At 42.2% G+C, this 18,234-nt stretch overlaps 1 protein-coding gene across 8 annotated transcripts in view; it reads left to right on the top strand.

The window, feature by feature from the left end:
* The first annotated feature begins 6,055 nt into the window (after positions 1-6,055).
* L3MBTL3 (L3MBTL histone methyl-lysine binding protein 3) overlaps positions 6,056-18,234 on the top strand; it is a 111,286-nt gene continuing 99,107 nt past the window's right edge. For 2 of the 8 annotated variants that reach the window (XM_059177582.1, XM_059177575.1), the window contains exons 1-2: positions 6,056-6,213; positions 9,720-9,804. The gene's annotated coding sequence lies outside the window, so the exon portion shown is untranslated. Of the gene's footprint in view, positions 6,214-6,911; positions 7,015-7,045; positions 7,272-7,477; positions 7,500-7,631; positions 7,886-7,922; positions 8,206-8,601; positions 9,019-9,719; positions 9,805-18,234 lie in introns of those variants that run through there. The other 6 variants (XM_059177577.1, XM_059177578.1, XM_059177581.1 and 3 more) reach the window with 6 other exon arrangements.

Below are 18,234 nucleotides of genomic sequence, written 5' to 3'. Positions count from 1 at the left end.
TTAACTTAGATTACTCTTGACCGCTTTCATCAGTGGTATGCTGATTTTTTTCCCACTTCATTCTTCACTGTCTACAAATTCTAAGGGCACACATACAGAAACCCTCGACACATTGACACTAGGAAAAAAGTACTATCTTGAAGACATTTTCATAGAAGAAAGATTGTGCAATTACTGAGATATTGTGAACTATTTCAATACTGAATTTCAAAATTTTGTTCTTTAAAGATTTCAAACCCATTGAGAAACCTCAGTTTAAAAACCTTTCTATTGATGGTAGTTTCTGAAATAGAACCAAGGGAAAGGCGTAGCTAGTGTAATTTAAAGTGACAGATTGTCTTCTTCTCAAACACTGACATTCCATTCGGCATTCTACATGAACCAAGTAATGTTCCAGATTTTATATATATATATATAAATATATATATATACAGTTACACTTACTGTATTTATGTGATGAATTCAATTCCAGATCTAGATATTAGCGATTGGAACCATGCCTCAGTTACCTCCCTTATGAAAGATAACGTAGGAATGTTATAACAAATATTTAGTTAAAAAACTGCAAAGGGCTTTGAAAATGTAAAAGTGTAATATAAATGCTAAATAAAGATAATATATTCTGAACAGCAGGCTCCTTTGAAATAGGGCCTATGAATTCCATTAGCACTCTCTGTTTACATGCTTTTAGGAACTTTTAGGGGGATGTTGCCTATGAGCATGTCTGTGACATGATACCTGTGACATGATACCTAAGGGACAAGTAGCAAAGCAGGTGTAATAATTTGTGTACTAATACTTCCTTAAGTCATTCAATAAATATTTTCTCATAGTTAACTGTGTGCAGGTACAATTCTGAACGTTGGCAGTACAGCAGAAAACAAAAACAAGCAAAAATCCCGACTCTCAGGCTCACGTTTACCGAATACTGACTCTGTGCCAAGATTTAGTCTTGCATAGATCCATTCAATCCTTAGAAAGACACTATGAGCTAGGTGCTAGTCATATGCCCATTTTAGAGATCTAGAGAATGAGGTGAAGTTCCCCTCTGTTTGCAAGCCTAATGGGAACAAGTCATCCTCCTTGCCCTTGCTTGGGTTCTTCTGTTTACCCACTCAGTTCAAAATAGGACTCAATTTCCCATAAGGAATGCCGAGTTATTATGGTAATACGTGTGAATACAGAAATTCTAGCTATGTGGGTAGCCTTCATGGTGACCATAGAGGGCCCAGGCCTCTCCAAGCCTAGAATGACCTTTGGGAATAGGAGGTCATACTGAGCCCAGTGAAACTATGGCACTTCTATTTTATCTGGCTACCTTATCATTTCTATTTATGTGTAGTTTCTAAGGCCTAATAGTTAATGAGCCTGCAGTCTACCTTATTCTCTCTGTGAATCGTTTAGTTTTTATAATGCATATGAACTAACTTTATCTTCAGTAGTTCCAGTTCATATGGCCAAGTTTAAGAATATGGCGGGTCCATTTCATCACTGTTATTCATATGGGAAAGAACTCCCTGCTGACTCCTAGGCCACCCCTTTCTACTCAATTTGGTCCTGGGATTAAAAGTCCTTTCCTGGACCAATCAGCTGGGGTCAGGAGGCCAGGTCAAAGAGAAAGAACATTCTAGGACCAGGCTCTAAGAGTCTGAGGGGCTATTGTTACAGACATGTTCTGAAGACTGGCTTGTGCCTTCTAACAATTTTTAGTCATAAACCTTTTGGGTTTAGGCTTTAAATGAGTGAGTATATTATGAAAAACTATAAATTATCTTTTTCCTTTAAATTTAGAAGGCACTTTACAGTCCCAGATTATTCTACTCTTTTGGATATGCCTGTCATATTTCTATCTACTTTTGTATCTAAACAAAATGATAATAAATATTCACATCTATCCAGAAGCTCTTTCTATATTAATTTCCTTAGGATGTTGAGAATGTGATACACATTATAATGCTTTCCCTACCTGATGAGTAATATACCCTTTTTCTTTCACCCTTAGCATTTCAATTACATTTTACCATCACAAGCTGTGTTAAGAATGTATGCAGATGTGTCACAATAAAGATAACCAGGATTCAAATGAGAGTACTTAATAAACATTTCAGCGTTATCTAGAACACTAACAAGAAAATCAAACTCAGCTCTTACAAATATCAATAATAAGAATCTTGGCCAAATCAATGTTAACGTCATTTTTATACTTGGAAAAACATGGAGCACACAATTATGTAGGCTAAAAAAATCAATAACTTGACTCATACTTAAAAGTAAGATAATACATTAAAAGGATGATTTCAAGTATTGTTCATTTAGAATATTCCTATGGAAAGATTCAATTTTACTTCAAGACTTGTGACCAGCAGCACACATTACAACTGGGGGACTGGTGTGAGAGAAGCAGTTTGTGGCTATGAAACAGATCAAAACTAACTAGCCATTAGGGAATGGAACCCATGACCTTGATCTCATTAGTACCAGGCTTAAACCAACTGAATGAGCTATAAACTGATAACATTCTGATACCTAGCAGATGGATGGATTTTCACTCCTTAAAATTCCTTTCTTGGTTCCATATTATTTGTACCAAAATATGACAGCACTCCTGTTTGGTGGGAAAAATGGGGAAAAACGTGGCTTTCAAAGAGGCCTCAGAAATCAATTACTCTGTTTTCTTTGTCTAACAAGTGAGAGAATTGAAGCCCTGAAATGAAATGAGTTGACCTGCCTAATGGTTCCCAGCGGGTGGTGGCACAACTGGATTTGAACGCAAATCTCTTGGACTTCACTCCAATTTCAATTTGTGAAGGACTGGCCCTTGGAGGGGGTCGTCCTTGAACTGTTGCAGGCCAGGAAGAGTGAGTCCTATCTATGCAGGACAGGCTGAGTGTAGGAAAAGAGATGTTAGGTTTTAAACTGAAGTTCGCACAGAGTAGAGGTAAGAGAAAGGAGCACAGTGAGAGAGGTTTTATTATTTTTTTTTTTGTTTTGTTTTTTTTACCATTTATTTTCTTTAAAAATTTTTTTAATTTAATTCAATTTTGTTAACATATAGTGTATTATTAGTTTCGGGGTAGAATTCAGTGATTCATCAGTTGCCTACAACACCCAGTACTCATCACAACAAGTGTCCTCCTTAATGCCCATCACTCAATCCTCCCATTCCCTATCCATCTCCCCTCCAAAAACCCTCAGTTTGTTTCCTCAAGTTAAGAGTCCAGTGAGAGAGCTTTTCAATATTCTTCACTGGGGAGGCCTCAGAAAGTCTCCGAAGAATGAAAGCAGTGATTTGTTTAAAATATTTTCCATGTAAAATAACTTTGGCTTCAGAATATTTAGGAATGGAGTAAACCATTGGGTGGGGGGGAATCAGTTTGGGTTTAAATAAATCAATACAAAGAATAATAAAGGAATGAGCTAATACTTTGGTTTGAGGAATCAAGGAAATTGATCTCAACTGAAGGACAGATTTGATACGTAGGTGTCAGAGGGTAGAGCAGGGTGGAGTGGGAACCCAGGAATGGTAAGGAGTGATGATATTAAGTGAAGCCAGAAAGAAGGGATTCATGATGAATTATTAAGCAGTGACTAGATGGGAGAGGGGTGAAGGAACAGCAAAGAAGCTTCTACTAGTCTATTACCATTTAGGGACCGGAGGGAGAGAGGTCCTGTAAATAGTAGCAGTTTACCTGAAGAACACCACAGTGTTATCTAGATCCTAATGCTGTGCTCTACGTCTGGCTACAGTGGTGGCACTAAAGGATTCTTTGTAGAAAAATGCAGTAGCAGTCTTATTTTTACATGTGAGTACCTTCAAAATATCTCCTACGGTGAACCACGTCTTGGGAACAGCTGAAATGAAATCTTTGAGGTTTTACGGACAGTCTCCGGAGGAGAAAGGCAAGGTATTCCAGAGAATACCAGAGAAGGTATTCCAGAGAATACTCATCTTCATTTTTGTTAGTGGACCTCAATTAAATGCATAGGTCCCAGGCAAGCCTTGCTCTCCAAATCCTTAGACTTCCTCTGATTGGATCATTTTTCCCAGAGGAAAAGTAGAACAACGCACCAGGGATGGCTGTCTTTCAAGAATCAGCTTAGCTATGACCTTTTCTGGAAAACCTGTCCTCATTGACATAGGCGCTTCTCAACTCTCTTTGCTCTGCATACCCTACGATGGCACACATACTGTAAGGCAACGCCCAGTTCCCTGGACTGAATTCCTTGTGGCCGGTTTTTTGTCTGCTCTTCTTCCCTAGTACCTTGCAGACAGCTCAACATAGGCCATTAATATAAGTTTACAGACTTTTGAACCAACATCTCTGAAAATATACGTGAAACAGAAATACCATGCAGAAGTTATCTAGAAACAATCGATTTATTTTAGAAATAAAAATCTAAAGTTTAGGGTTTTTTTGTGGGGAGGTGGTCAGGCCTTAGTTTTGCATATAGTTCATGGTCTTTCTTTTTGGCTCCTCCTATAGTCTGCCTTTGGCCATTTCACTGCTTATTATTCAAGGGCTAAGGAGAAAAGGAGAGGAGCTGAAATTCAGATCAATTAATTAGGCTGTTTGGGAGCAGCTCTGAAAAGGGTTGGATGTAGTGGGTGAAATCAATAGTTAACTGGTGGTCTCAGATTATCGATAGCTCTCACTAACCCAGCCTGTGCCACTTCGCACCCCTAAACTGATGGCTGCCCAACATATGAGCATATTTTATAAGCTCATTTCAGCTTCATGGGTTTGTTCCTTTGTTCTTGAGTACATGGCAAGGCTTATGTCCTGATTTTTGGTTTGGAGAATTTGGTCACTAAACCAACAGAAGAAATTGTGGGGTGGTCAGCTTCTCTAGGGTAATTTCATGGTCCTAAAGGAAGAAATTAACAGTTTATTTTCTGAAACTGGTTCAAGGAACATTCCTTAAGTTAAAAAAAAAAAAAATCAATCAAGAAATAATATTACTTACATTTTGAAGAAGGATTTTTAATACAGTATTTCCATCTGTGATATATTTAAACTCTAGGCCTCAGGCAGCAATTCTGGAAAAAGGCCTCCTTTACCCTTTACGAGATGCAAAATAAATAGTCCACTCTGAGGGCCGGAGCCTTTTTTCTTTCTTTCCCACCCTTTCTTTCCCACCCTTGCAAAATGTTAAGACTTGCTTCTTGCCATTCTGGAAATCACACGTGCTACTCCGATTTTTTTCCCCCTCGAATTGCCAACTGTTATTAACATTACAATGCTTATCACAACTTCAATTACACAAATTATTTTGTAATACCTGCATCTGGTAGAAAAAGAGAACGGTGAGCTGCCCAAAAGGAGGCCTGCAGTCACCAAGTGGAAGGCTGTCAATCCTGAAATACAATACTCTCTCTTGATCTAGTTTTGACGCCTTAACAAAGACAGGTTTTGCTCTTCAGGAAGGCTCAGCGCTCTTGACTGGTTGCACGAAGAGGGTAGCCCTCGCTCTGCCTTTTGCCCGGGTCTGGAAACACCGATTTCTAAGTTGATGAGCGAATCTAAACATATTTCACAACAGAGGCCTAACATGTAGAAGCTGTCCATAAAGACCAACATTTGAGGAACTGAAAGAACACGCAAGTTTTACACACACACTTTACCCGTGCCTTCTTCCAGTCCTCAAACAGGGGGAGGTTCTACCGCTTGGAAGCTTACAACTTTATTTCTTATTTTTCATGACCTGTGGCATGCATTGAGCCTTTCGGTAATGTTTGCATAAGACCAAGGCCCACTCTTTAATGGCTGAATGAATACATTTACAGTACATGCTGGATTAGCTGCTCTGAGAATTGCCTTAAAAAAAAAAAAAGTAAAGTGAAAAACAGACAAAGAAATCTATAACCTGAGCAGTCTTTCATATTTGTTTTGACTGTTTTTGAACCAGCTCTGAGGCGGTGACAAGGATATTGAAAAGATGCACCTGAAACAGTATCTGCGGGCAGCTGCATTTGCCAAGCGGCTTTATTGCTGCTTTCCAGCGGCGAAGGCGCAGCAGCAGTAACAGGGAAGCCAGAGCGAGCCTCCCCGGCAGCAGCGGCGGCGGCGGCGGCGGCGGCGGCACCAGCACCAGCGCAGTTTCCCCTCTCCCCAGCCCTGACTCTACGCGCACATGCGCACTGCGCCCGCAGCCCTGGACCATTTGTCAGGACTACTCGTGAGACGGAGAAAAAAAAAAAGAGAAAATTTGGGGGTAAGAAGCGGTTGATCGGATCTAATCTCTAATTAATCAGAAGATTGGTCCGTGCAAAAGCCATTCATTTATTTTTCTGGGTGAGGATGAAAGTTAAGAGACCTATGGAGAGAAGGAAGCGCACCCTCGTCTTGTGAAACAGATCAGGGGAGGGGAAAGGACAGAAGGGGTTTCTCCCCCACTTCTCTGCGCCTCTGGGAAAGAGGAGAAAACTTAATCCCGGGGAAAAAAGTGGGCAAGTGACTCGGAAACGGCTGGAGGGGGAGTCTCTGGGCATCTCACTCTCAAGTAGTGAGTGCGAGTGTGAAAGAGGAACAAAAGAGAGAGAAAAGAGAAAGGAAAAAATGGGGGGAGGAGAGACTTGTATTTTTTTCTTTGCGCGCACACGGGGAAGGGTGTGGGGGGCCGTGCTGAAGGGAGCCGGGGCGAGGCGGCCGCGTCGGGCTGTCGCCGGCGCGCAGGCGGCGGGATGCGTGTGGGCCCCCTCCCCCGCGCCCCCCGAGCTTGTCACTTTGGTCGCTTTCATGACACCGGGCGCGGGGTGGGGGAGCGCGGCGGCGCCGGGCTCCGCCGGGGTGCGTGCCCGAGTGGGCGCCGCGGAGCTGCAGCCCGGGCGGCGAGCGCGGCCGCCGAGGCGGGGGGCGCCGGCGGGGGGCGCGGGGGCGGCCGGGGCGGCGGATCCGTGCGGCGGGAGGCGCGAGCCCCGCGCGCCGCCCCTGCGGCCCCCTCCGCCCGTGTGGCCTTTGTGCCGGGCGCGCACCGGAGAGCGAGCGAGTGAGCGAGCGAGCGCGAGAAGTACAAGTACGGGAGACCGAGGCAGTGGGAAAAGAGGCCGGGCCACTTTCTCCCCGCTCGGGCTGCGGAGAATGGACTGGTTGAATGTGCAGGCGCGTCTCCCCGGCGTGTGCTGTGTGTGTGCGCGGCGGAAAGGCCTCCCCGACTCCCACCGCGCACACGCACACTCACACGCACGCACACACTCGCGGACCCGCGGCGGGGCTCGGCGGCCGAGAGTTTGCGTTTGCTTCCTCGCCGCCTCCCCCTTCCCAACCGACTGTGTGAGAATTTCATATAGATCAGCTCCAATTTCCGCCATTTTGGGAAAGTTGCACAAAAATAAACCCTCCGGTTTATTTCTGCCCGAGGCAGGAAAGTGCTTCGGGAAGCAAGGCGGCGCGGGCCCGCCGCGGCCGTCCGCGCGGGGGAGGGCGCGGGCCGCGGGCCGGGCCGGGAGCCCGCGCCGTCGCGGCGTTCGCCCCGCTCGGTGCCGAGCCGCGCCGGCCAGGGTGCGGGCGCGGGCGTGTGTCGGGAGGCGGCGGCGGCGGTAGCGGCGGGCAGCGGCGGCGGCCGCGCCGGGGCGGCGGGCGGCGGGCGGGCGGGCGGGGGTAGGCACGGGACTGCTTTTCCTGCAACTTGTTTACGCCGCCCTTATATTGGGGAGGCAGAGTGGGGTCCGGGTCGGGCCGCCGCCCGCTTCGCGCCGCGAGCGTGTGCCATTCCGGAATAATAGGTTTTGCACACTCGCGCTTTGGGCCCGGCGGGCCGTCCTCGCGCCGCGGCGGCCGGGCGGGGGGGAAGTAGAGGCCGGCGGGGGTGGGGATCGGGAAGCGCAGGAGCCGAGCCATCCGCCGCGCGCCCCGCGAGCGGGTGGGGGGGACAGGGAGGAAAACTTGTGAGCCCTGGAGGGGGTGGGGGGGCACGGTGGCACGGGCGGGGGGAGGACGCAACTTTTGTGCTGGTGGTAAAACTTTAATTATCTTTAAAGAAAAAGGCCTTTTGATTACCCCCCCCCCCCTTTCTGGTCAAAGCATGGCCCACAGTGCGACCGTGAGAGAAAGTTTAAAAGCAGGCGGTTTCTTCCCCGCCTTCTCCGCGGAGGGGTGAGGGTATCTGTTTGTCCGTCTGCGCACGGAGAGAGGTGGGGGTAACGAGCCGCCCTCCGGGGTCGCGAAGACCGTAGCCTTTACCCCACCCTTCCACGGGGAGACGAAGGTAAACGTCGCTTCAGTTTCCCTCCTCCCCGCCCCCCCCCACCCCGCTTCCTTTTCCTCCCCCTCCCCGCCGATTTTTTGAGGGGACCCAAAAAACGGAGTCTCTTTCCTTATGCAACTTCCTCGGGCGCCGTGAGCACGGCCCTTCCCCCTCCCTGCATCCCTTGGCCCGCTCCTTTCCCACCTCGGGTCCACCGCCAGAAAAATGCATTAGAAATCATTCAAAGTCTACAGAAACAAAAATAGATTTTTTAATTGTTCTAAGTTTAAGTTAAGGGAAACTGAGATGAGAAATAAGATTTTGGGGGGGGGGGCGAGGGCTGGGCGAGTGCGTCGAATTTTAATTTTGATTTTCCTAGAGCGTTGTTTGTGATATCTGTATTGGTTTGTGGAGCCCGAGAGTCTCTGTACTGGCTAGTTCGGTCGCGTGGATTTTTGCGCAAGTTTTTAGAAAAACACTGACTCGAGTAGAGCATTTCTCCGGAAAGTTTCAAGTGCAGCAAAATAGCGAACATGCAAAACTGGCCAAGGGGAGACCTCTAGTGGTTAAACGCATCTTTAAGTTCGGAAGGCCGAGAGCAAAGTTTGGCCTTTGCTTGTAGCTACGTAGTCTGTTCAGACGTGGAAGTAATTAGAAGACCTGAGCGAGCAGCCAGATGTTGTGTGAATGGATGCCGGTCACAAATAGAAGGTTTAGGAAATTGGAGAGCAGATAAGTTCTGACGATCCAGAGCCTGTAGCATCGATCCCTCTGCATTTATATGGGAAAAACGCTTTGCTTTTATCCGGGGATCTGAGATGGGTCCATAACTGGGTTAGAAAGAGTTTGTCTTTATTTATCATAGTATTGTTTTTAATCAATCAAGAGTCACAGCAGGTCGTTTCATTTGGAATGTTAATAAAAATGCGAAGTGTTTAAAACTTTGAAAAAAAATGAAGGAGACCTGTGATTGAAATTTGTCTTTTATATAAACGGACCATTTTATTCTCTGGTAAATAAAATTAAAGACTGGTACTTAGTTTCTTAACCGTGCAGTTATATATAGTCATAAAGTAAGTGGTCCTTTTTAGTTCTAAGAGTGTAATTTTGTTTCACTGGTTAAAACATTATTTTCAGAATACATTGTGTTTAAGTTGTGATTTAAACATTTACATACATGGGGGGAAATTGCTTACATAATATCTATTTATTTGCCAGTGTTTGTTCTGAGAAGTAACTTAATTTTAAAAATAAGAGCACTGAGAAAAATTGAAGTCGAATCAAATGATCCCTGTAACTTTCATGTATTGTTCATACAAAGGGGGAATCTTTAATTTAGGAATTTAGGATAAGGGAGTAAGAATGGTAAGACCCATTTCATCTCATCCAGAACTAGTTTATTTTATTTTTAATATAATGAGTGGTATTGTGTGAAATTATGCAATAAGTCAGTGATTCAAAATTTAAACATATTAATTGTGGACTTGAAAGCTTTTTTATGACAATGCATTGATTTTATTTTTCCACTCTTTCAGTTAGTGCTGGACCTTTAGGAGAAGTGTTGGGGGGTGGACAGCAATCCTAAAGACCACTGGAGAGTTATTTCTTCACCACCACTTGGTAAGATTTGCCTGTCGAAACAAATTGTGTGGTATATTTGCAAACGTTAAAAGCTGTGCTTGGGAATCAGGAAGGAGAATGTGGGGCAGTATTGGCAGAAAAGCATCATTTTGTGGTGGCTGCTTTGAATGCATGAAAGTCTTGATGTGAAGTGTGATTGAGGCTGAAGTAAAACAGTAGGAAAAGTTCTGAGATTGTCCTGGATAATTTATGTACTGCCTCCTTTACTAGATTCCTAATTTGCATTTCATTTGTACCTGTTTTCTGCTGAAAGTAAATAATTTTATTCCTTGGAATTAAAAAATGGGAAAACTAGAACAAAGCACTTGTAAGTTAATGTAACTGTTGTAACCCAGTGATATGGAAGATTCTGGAACTTGTTAAAATTTTGTAGGTGAAATTTACAACAAGAGCTTTGGGGTATTTAAGTGATTTAACTTTTGTGGCTTAAATCCAGTGTGGCCCCACTTGTGCCGAATATCATGTCAAAAGGCTGTAGTGACTTTTCCTTTGTATTAACATAGACTTGTCAACTTTTGAACTATCTTCACAGAATATATGGCTGTTGTCTAATAAGATCCCTGTGGTAATTTTGGAGGGTTCTTGCTGGTTTATCTCCAGTAATTCAAGGCCTATTTTCAGGACAAAGGTTGTTCTCAGGCAAAGAGGGCAGCCTGCTGTAGGTAAACCATCAAAGGATATTTGTGCTACTCTATTGCTTTCTTGTTATACCTATAATCCCCCTCTCCCTTTAATTTTTTTCCTCTCCTTTTTTGCTTCTTTTTATTTGATCTGTCTTAAGTGTTAAAGGAGTTGCTAATTCTTGTTCAGCAAAAACAAATAAAACAAAATCAATTAGACCTACCTTTTATGAGTAAGACTAATAATCCTCATTGGGGTATCTTAGAACGAGGATAGGTATGGCCTAGATGTCAACACTGAATAATTACTGGTGTAAAAATGATTGTTAACAGGAGTTCGTTGTCATTTTCTGCTTGTGGATGGTTTTGAGTGGAGTAATTAGTGAAATAAATAGATGAGGTCCGTGTGGGTGATGCAACAGAGACGGTGGGGTGAGAACAACTCCTAGAAGATCATGCAGATGGAAGTAGAGTATAAGCAGAGTAGAAGATGTTTCCTAGGGTGTTGAGTTTCGTGTTTGGACATGCCGGGTGGAAGACAGTGACTCTTTTTTTCACTGTGGATAGAGTGTGGCTGTGGATAGAGTGCTAGAATGGGAATCAGAAGACAGTTTGACCTCTAAATGTATCACATTTTATCAGTCACTTTACCTCTTTCAGCCTAGATTTCTCCATCTGGACAATGGGGGCAACAGTGCTTGCCTCACTTCCTTTGTTGAAAGGGTAAAATTAAGTAAGGTTTTGAGAATTATAAAGACTTATTCAAATGTTTGGTAGTCATATTACCATTTTACCTTAGTCAGGTTTTGTGAAGGGCAGGAAGTAGGTTGTAAAGGGCAGAACAGAGTGATTTAAATCCTGGCTGAAATGATGACATTGGTTTCTGGTATATATATTATGGGGACTTGTCACAATACTTCCGGGGGATATTTCTTTTCTTTAGGAAAAAAATAGTTTATCTTTAATAGTGTTGGCTCATTGCAGGAAGGGACCATGTTTTAACATGATGCTAAATATAAACTGAAATGTATTTATCCCAATCTGGTCATTTAAAAGGTAGGAGTAAGCGAAATAAGTCAAATTAAAAATGATGCCTAGTTGTGGAAATGGGAGGGTAGTGAAAGTAGAAGGGTTGGTGTGAGGGGAATTCATGTGCTGTAATTAATATTTTAGTTGTGTGAGTCTGCTGGGAAATGAGCATGAGAAAATAGCTAACTGGGGTAGTAAGATTTATACTCTAGGGGTCAGAAAATGGGTCCTGCAGATGATTGTGGATTTAGGGAAAAGTCCATGCAGGACTTCCCCTACACCTCACTTAATGCTTTTTAGACCCCTTTGCTACTTTATTCTAATTATAACCAACTGCCTGTTACCTAAATAGAAAAAAAAAGTCGCAAGGATTGACTGTCATCATTCTCAATTTGCTGATACTGAACTTGACAAATCCTGACAAGTTTTAGTTCATCTCTCTTCTTTTGTAGATTATCCAATCACTGTTCCAAGAATTCAAAAACCCAATAGTAGGGGAAGAAGAAATATGTGTCCTGTTGAATTCATTGGTTGGTTCTTGAATAGTTTCTCCTGGTTTGTTTGGTAGTTTATTTCTAAGAACACATATTTCAATTAAGGCATTTTGTTGCAGATGCAGTTAAGATGGGAAATTTATAAGAGAAGTTACTTTATGTAATATGGAACAAGGGTACCTTTGGGGTTTGGAGGATGAGTAACTTGAATGATCCCTCTTATAATGTTTCTACTAGTTAACTAGTTGTTGTTTTTTTTTTTAATAAAGATTTTATTTATTTATCTGACAGACAGAGATCACAAGTAGGCAGAGAGAGGAGGAAGCAGCCTCCCCACTGAGAAGAGAGCCCGATGCGGGGCTCGATCCCAGGACCCTGATATCATGACCTGAGCTGAAGGCAGAGGCTTTAACCCACTGAGCCACCCAGGTGCCCCTAGTTAACTAGTTTTTGTGGAGCTCTTATAGTGCTGAACACCAAAAGACTAGGTCTTTGCCCCTGAGTTTCCTGGACCCTAACCCCAGGAGTGGACACAACTCTGAGCTGTTAAGAAGAATATAGCAGCTCCACTTGGTCAAGGGACCCTGCGCTCTTGGGAGCCAATGAGTCAGGAAACAGATTCCTGGGTTCACTGAGGAGGACAGTGCTGTATAATTGTATATACAATATTCTATCCCTTTCTTAATGCTTCATCTTCAGAAATTAATATGAAGCTCTTTATCCAGGATCATGAAATTTCTGAATTGTATATCCTGTGACGGTACTGGGTTTGGGTAGTTCTTTTCTGCGTTGACTAGTGTGTTCACAAAGATAACTTTCTGGTGGAGATTGCTCTACTTGCTCACACTGAGGGATTCATTCCTCACAAGAATTTGGGGGACACCGTGTTTAAAGAGAACATTTATACCTTCGTATGTGTGTATATTTGCATATGACATCTTGAAATTCAGGGTATCTGTAGAAGATAGATTTTGTAAAGGATCTCATTATACAACGGGAATATTCTCAGGTTGTCCCTTCAGTAAGTTAAATTATTTTACTGATACGTGAGGACATGAGTAAATAGTGGCATATTTGTACTAAATTTGTACTGATTGTAGCAGCAGCTATACAGCAAGTAGATGAAAAAAACACCAGGAAAAAGGTACCCTTACAATGTAAGCGAGTTTGATTTATGAAGTCAAAATGAGAAAGACATATAAGAAATTTCCCCATTGAGGAGACAGGGTGGTTTGGGGGAAAGAACAAGGACTTTTGAGAGGAACTTGAATGAAGCTGGGTGATCTTGGATGAGAGCTTCCTTAAAAGTGGACCTAGAATTGGTTACTTGGAAAGTGATGGAGGAATTACATGTGTATTATACATAATAGTTACGTGCTTCCTTTATTATTATTCTTCCTGTAATCCAGATTTTGTGTCAATCAACAAATATTTATTGAGCACCTAGGTTTTGGAAGTCTCATTTGAAGAGTGCTTCACAATCCTCACTTAAAACAGCGTCAAATGAATGAATGGGTTAGGGCATTACAAAGAAAGCAGCAGACCTTGGCCTCCATGTGTTCGTAATTCCATTTGAGGAAATAGCCCGCACCACGTACAGTACAGTGGTGACTAGCAAAACAAAGCCACCGTTCAGTGCTCCTGCTCCAGAAGGGTAGAGATGAGCACAGTGAGTACTCTGGTGGAACCACTGGATGTGGCCTTGAACCTATTACTATGGTAAGGACCTGGGAGGTGGGTTGCCCTCTGTAAAACACTGCCAAATGTTGCTCTATTAAGTGTGATTGTATATGAGTGCCTTCTGAATGTCAGGCATTGAGCTAGGCGCTTTATATTCTTTGATTCATTCATTCATTTATTTATATATCCAACAAATGCTAAGTGCCTTCTGTCTTCCCAGGAGCTGGTGTTGGCACTATTATCTCTAACACTTTCCCTAACCTTGAGGAGTTGATATTATTTTACTTTTAGAGCAAACTGATGCTCAGAGATACTTAGTAATAGTCTAAGTTCAGTTTGAAAGGGCTGGGACCAGGGAAACTGATACTGGCTTATGGTTATCTTGTTAGGTCTTTAGTTTCTAATTTTTGAAAAAGTAATTCTTAGAATATTTTTAAGAAAACACATTTCCAGATTAATGTGCTCACTTTTATAGATTGGTTTACTAAGATAAGCAATAGCAAACAGGTATCAGAAAAAATAATGGGAAGAAAACTTTATCTCTTCCCTTTCCCTTTTTTTTTTCTTTTTAAAAGCAAGAATTGGGAAAAGACTAATTACTGAACTATACTGAAAGAAACACCTTGGTCTGGCTCATGGCTTTGAAATGATTATAAACTGTTAAGAAAACATAATTCAGATTAGGTAATTCTCATACCTAATATGAGAATATGTGAAAAAGGTTTCACTTGTTCTTTGTAGGAAGAGACTAGATGAGGCAGTAGGGTTAGTTCCCCAAAAATGTGGATCATTCCAGTCAGTAGAAAGGATGAGACCTAAATGTGTTAAAGTGAAGGAGTTTTCTCAGAAGCAGGATTATTAAAGGGAAGAAGAAAAATAAATGGAGGTAGAGAGATATTGGTGGGGAGAAGTAGGGGGGCAGGGCGAGTATAGAATGCTGGAATCAAAATTTAAAAAAAAAGAAAACAGGAAATATGACTAATAATACATTCAACAACAGTGCTATGGTAACTGTTATACTCTTTAACCAGAAGAGTATGCTCATGCTTGCCAGATGAAGGGAAGAGTCTCTATCCATTGTTTCTGTACTGCAGTGGGAGTCAGGTAGTATCTCTGGTATATGAGTTATGGTCCATCAGATGGAGCTCCAGTCTGATGTAGAAGGACACCCCTGCACACATTGATCATAGGGTAATAGACGGTTTCTCCTTTAAGGGAGTTCTGTCTCTATAAACCTTTTTGAGCATGTGCTACAGGCAGGCTGTTTTAAGATTGGACGGTAGCTTTATGTTACGTGTAATTTTGTAACGTTAAACTCCTTCAGTAGTAGAACGTTTTGAGTAGGATTGCTCAGGCCCCAAAAGTCATTTGATTATTTTCCCTTCATCTGTTACACTGACTGAACCCTGAACCATGAATCGAAATTCCTAAGAGATCAGTGTGGTCAGGTTGTTAAGCGGTTGAAATAATTCACCCTTTTGCTTTGTGTTCTTATTTGGTGGATTTGAGGCCTAGCTGTTCAATCTGTTGATAAGGAGTTTAGCTACAAATGGTTATCAAGATAAACCTATAGACTTGACTCGTGTGAGAGAAATAAAATCTGGTCACATCTACTTTATTAGATACAAAAGAGAAATCAAGTGTAAATCTCTTAATTTTAGCTCTGTGTTCTATAAAAATATGAAGCGAGTAAGAAAAAAGATCCCACTTTTAGCATTTAAAAATTATGAAATGAAATAAGAGAAAAGAACAAGATACTACTTTTAGTTTTTCTTTTTTGAGTTTCTGCATATTTTGCATAAGCATGGACATATCTGTGTCAGACAGGTTCTTGTTCTTTTTATGCCCTTTGAGTCCCCTTAATGGGTGTAAAATTTCTATTATGACTCTATTAGTGTAGTGATGTTGATGATATGATAGCACTTGTCAGGATATTTTTGCCTCAAATCGAGATATGTTGCCCTCCACACTAAAAGTGAACTTCCAATAAAAGCATTTGATGAGAGTATATTAAATATGCCATAAGCCTGTTAATGTCAGTTTGTGATTTCGTTTTCTATGTACATTTTTTTTTTCTTGAAAGGCATATTTCATTTTCTGTTCCTCCTTTAGAGGAAGTAAGTAGGTTAGGCCACAGAATCTCAAATAATTCATCCTTCTTACAGTAACAAGCGGGAAGGCAGGAAGTTGAGATTTTGTAAAAGGTTGCTTTCGGTGACTACCCCTTTGTGTATAATCTCCATGGCAGAAAAGGTAGCAAATCAGATAAACTATAGCTGCATTAATAGGATCATTGTCATTAGCATACGACCAGGAGATACGTTTTGAGAAAATATCAATTAAGAAGGAACCATCCCATAATCGATTTCATATATTTTTTTAAAGATCTCATTTATTTACTTGAGAGTGAGAGAGAGAGACAGTGTGTGCACGCACACAAGTCAGGGTGGAGGGGCAGAAGGAGAGGTAGAGGGAGAAGCAGACTCCCCACTGAGCAGGGAGCCTGATGTGGGGCTTGATCCCAGGACCCCCGGGTTCATGACCTGAGCCGAAGGCAGAGGCTTAAAGAAAGTGGGGATTAGTTGCCACTCAGTCATCTACCAAATAAGGATAGATGTGGACAGAAGACCCAGATTTTCAAAGATTGTTCTTGACGGTCCTGAGATTTCATTTCTTCCATTGAAATGATCTATTTTGCCTACCTAAAATCTATGAACTTGGGCCCTGGGGGCAAAATTTTACATCTTTCCACAACAGGATCTCAATTCCAGTATGTGTGCGATTCAGAGTTCTTATCAGGCGGGCAAGTAGAATATCAAAGCTGGTATCTTTCATGCTTGATTTGAAAGGAAAATTTTTCTTTGTAGCAATATGTGTTTGTTGAGAGATGCTTCAAGTGTGAGTTTAGATTTGTCTCTTATCCTTATTGAATAAGCCTGCTTAAGAGGTTTGAGTTTAACTTCTTTTGATGTGTCCTCCACTGACACTTAAATAAGGAGGGTTTCTTGGAGCCAGTAATGTTATGCTTCTGCCAACAAGGCAAGTGAATACTTAGCAGCCCAGCAGGGAGTTAGAATGTCACTGAAGAATATGAGATAGATGGACAAATGAATTTGATCTTTTTTTAAAATTTAATTGTTTTTTTTCAATGTTCCAAAAGTCATTGTTTATGTACCACACAATACATGCCCTCCTTAATACCACCATCAGGCTTAGTTTGATCTTTTTTTCTGATTTCCCCTCTCCCTAATTCCCACCCACAACTAGTCTGTTTCATTTTCCCCTTCTTTTTTTATTCATTCACTTAATAAATTTTATTGATACCTACAGTGGGTATTCATAAGGGATAAGGAAATGAATAAGTCAAGGTCCCTTTCCTCCAAAGCCTGGTCAAAGTAGATGATCATGATACACTGTCAGAAGTATTGTGATGGGGTTATAGATTCGTTCTTCCTAGTCTCTCTTCTGGTGCATATCACATACACAGGCTCCAGTTCTTATAAAGAGGGGGACTTATTCTAGTTCCTTTGGGACAATCCCTAGTTCTGGTCTGTCTTTCTCCTACTGGCCTTTTGCAAGACCTGGAACCGCAGTTGGTATGTGAGGAAGCTTTTGTACCTCCTCAGCAAAAATACCCATAAGGTTGCCAGTGGTCTACTCTTGGGTCATAATTTAGAGATTATGTCCTTCTGACTTTTTTGGTTGCTATAACATTCTTTTCTTTATAAGAATGTGGCAAAAGCTGAAACTAACTCATTTTGAAATTTTCCATGTCCATGAAATCCAGAGTCTTACCATTGATCTTAACATCCCATTTTTCTTTACCTTCACCTCTGGACTCCTGAGAAATCACTTAGGGCTTTGTGGTGCAGAGGTCTCGGCCTTTGCAGTTATCATTCCTGTGCTCTGGTATGCTTCAGATACTGGGTAAAGTGGTGCCTGGAGGGAACGTGGACACTGGAGTGCGGTTTGTTTTGTTTTCTTCAAAATAGCTACAGCTCCGTGTACTGCATGTCTACCATGTGCCATACACTCTTAGCACACATGATCAAAACACAGATTTTTACAACTCTGTAGATATTCCCCTTCCATTTTATTGACGAAGGAGCCTAAGGCTCAGGAGAGGTTACGTACCCTGCCTAGGATTATGCAGTAGTTTGGAAAATAGGAGACTAGGACTCAAACCCAGGTGCTGTGGCCCTGGAGCCCGTGCTTATCACCCTCACACTAGACTGGCTTCTGTTAGCTAAAATGCAACAAGCCAGGCCATGTGGGATAGTCTGAGGGCCACTGTCTTGGGAGACAAAAGTTTTCTTGGCTGCATGACATCCATTTTTTTGCCTGTAAAATGGAATCAGTCTCAAGAGTAGTCGTGAGGGTCAAACAGACTGCTTTTGGTGAGACCCTTTAAAATAAATGGCAACTCATGGAGGAGATCTCTCTGCTCTGGTCTGTCTGTATCCCCTTCATGTATATTAGGCTTTTTTCCTTTGGCCAGTCACCCTTTTTTTGTAGCTGTGTATTTGTGAGCGTGTGAGTTTGCCCCTTATAGGCTGTGTACTTCAGAGAGCTGAGGTCACAAGGGT

Source organism: Mustela lutreola, chromosome 6 (genome assembly GCF_030435805.1).
Source record: "Mustela lutreola isolate mMusLut2 chromosome 6, mMusLut2.pri, whole genome shotgun sequence".
Classification (NCBI taxonomy): domain Eukaryota; kingdom Metazoa; phylum Chordata; class Mammalia; order Carnivora; family Mustelidae; genus Mustela; species Mustela lutreola.
This window is presented reverse-complemented; position numbering and strand designations above follow the sequence as displayed.